This window comes from Diadema antillarum, unplaced genomic scaffold (assembly GCF_040938485.1).
Source record: "Diadema antillarum isolate AM-2024a unplaced genomic scaffold, OU_Dant_1.0 seq00000300_RagTag, whole genome shotgun sequence".
NCBI classification, from domain to species: Eukaryota; Metazoa; Echinodermata; class Echinoidea; order Diadematoida; family Diadematidae; genus Diadema; species Diadema antillarum.
The window spans coordinates 1,623,866-1,626,599 of NW_027271323.1; positions in this window are offsets into that span (position 1 = coordinate 1,623,866).

Genomic DNA, 2,734 nt, shown 5'->3' on the forward strand with positions numbered 1-2,734 from the left:
ACTTGATGTGCACGATGCGCGAAGTCCTTGTGGCCGGTGTCCAGGTCTAGGGTTCTAGATGCTATCTCATGCTATCTATAAAGGCTTAATTTTCAACATACGACATTGTACGATGACACTAAGTAAGAATCTCAAGCGGGAGAACAGGAAATTTTGCAAAAATGGGTTGTCGGCGGGGGATCTCCCGTCGAAAGCGGGAGAGTTGGAGTCTCTGGCAGAGACTCCATCCCCAAGAACCTTCTGATCTGGAGATTCTCCCGCCTGAAACCCCTAGCAAACGGAAGACTCCAACTTTATGTGCGCGAAGCGCGAAGTTCCTTGCTGCCGGGGTCCAACTCATGGGTCCTAGATCTACAGTTGATATCTCGCGCTATCTAAGGCTTATTTTACAAGATACGATGACACAGAGTAAGAAATCATTTCAAGCGGGAGAAATTAAATCTCAAGCGGGAGAACAGGAGATTTTGCAAAAATGGGCTTTCGTTGAAAGCGGGAGAGTTGGAGTCTCAAGTTAATACAAGTTTGTTTGATGATTTCGGATATACCGAGTGTGTTTTCAACATTAGTAAGATTAAGTAAAGTGTACAGTCACTTCACTTAGGCCTACTATTTCCCCACGTATCTAGCCTTTTGTCAAGGCCCTCTCGCTGTATGGTGAAGAGAGCCCAGCTGAGTGGGGTTGCGCGAGGGCCTTTTGAGATCTGCTTCGCATCCTTTTGTTAGCCCCTTGAATTACCAACTTTTGCTCCCCGATTTCAAATATATATTTCAAATAAATGACACCAACATGGCGTATTTGTTGCCAATCATTGGTACTGGATATATCCGTTCATATGACAAATCATAAAGAACACAAAATGAATTTAGGGGGTTTCTTACTATCAACACGTGACACAGCAGATGTAAGTTCCCTTTAATCAGCTTAGTCGATCCGTTGTCCTCCTTATTCTTGCCTACTTTATTATACCAGTTTAAAGTGCGTCTATTAAATTTCTGCTTGTTTCGATTGACCCGTCACTCAGTTTAGAATAATTATTTTGTAAGTTTTTTTTTTTTAGCCAAACCCAGACATAGTATTATTCAAAACCATGTTTTGATTATTCATACAGATTTGCTTGACATCGTCAGAAAAGGTAAAAGACAATGCAGTGCCAGGGATGAATAAAGTACTATATCTAATGCTTGATTAATAGAATAGAAAAAGAAAGGAAGAGAGAACGTGCATAATTTATTATAGGTTGAAGTTTATAGATTTACCAAGATGACCAACGATGCGGAAGAGCGCCATCTGCGGTTTGGACAAGCCATGCGACGCTGTGGTCTCAATTCAATTTTTTCCATTCATTAATTTTCATGCTTCTCGTTCATGAATATTACATAAGAAATAATAATACAAGTTCGTTTACCTTGTAAACAATGTACAAAAAACAAACAAATACATGGTAATAACACTGTTTCAACTTTTTTATTTTCATACTTCTCTTACATGAATACTACATCAGAAATAATAATACAAGTTCTTTTACATTATAAACAATGTCCAAAAACAAACAATATACATGGTAATAACACATCACTTGTAATGATAACTGGTCGAAATCGAAATGGGGTTGAACAAAGAGTATGACGGGACCTGATGAAAGCAGGCTTGTTTGGCTGTAAGCCCCGAGTAATCAGTGTTTATGAAAAAGAAATGGAGAACGGATAGAAGATAAAACCAGGCGAGTTTGTGGTACCAAATAAGAAAAGCGGGGTATGTCTATGTGATAGAAAAAAGACGAAAAAAAATACTTAAGTGTGAACCGTTGTTGTGACCGAGCTATCAGTCGTTTCCGGAGTAGAACATGATTTGCATATAGAGCCTACTTTGGGATACACCATAAACTGTTGTTGCATAAAAACTATCACAAGGTTATGTTCAGTTAAACACAGAAAGTAACATCTGAGTCAACCACTGGCCGGTGGCGCGATATTTTTCTCCTGCGACAATAGCTCCTATGTTATCTTTCAATACTCAACGGCTATTTACCGTACATACATCAATATACTAAAGTCATGTGCAAACTGCCCAAGGCAATGCTGCCATCAACTTGTACTTCCCAAAAAGACTGAATGTTGTGGAATTTCAACTCTCTACACCTTCCTGTGTGCAATTTGCCCTATTTGTATAATTACATGGGTGAGACCCTAATGAAAACATGCTCTTTATCTTATGTTATCTGAATATACGTGTTACAGTATAGGTGGAGATGAGAATTGGGCTTTTAACTTTATGCGAGATACCAAGACAAAACTTTTGATATATAGTACAGAGCATACTATTTTAAGAGAAATGCAAAATTTATTTGATGAAAATCGGGTTTGGAATGACTGAAACATCCAAAACCAAAGTAAAACAAAGCGTGTTTGGGTCCCACACTTCATTACTTCATTAGAATCGCTCTTTTTTGGGATATCTCAGCCATTTCAAAACCAATTTTCATCAAATAAACGTTGAATTCCTCATAGAATTACATGCTCTTTCATGTTTCATAAGGCGTTTCTCATTATCTCACCAAAAATAAAAAAATGTTAGAGACCTGATTTTAGGTTTCTAGCATTCAATTTTTGTGAAATAATGAGAAACCCCCCCCCCCACAAAACTATACAATCCCTTTAATACACATTGGAGCCCCAAACTATACAAAATAAGTGAGAGGTTATTCTCTTGCCCCTTAAACAATAGTTAAAAAGT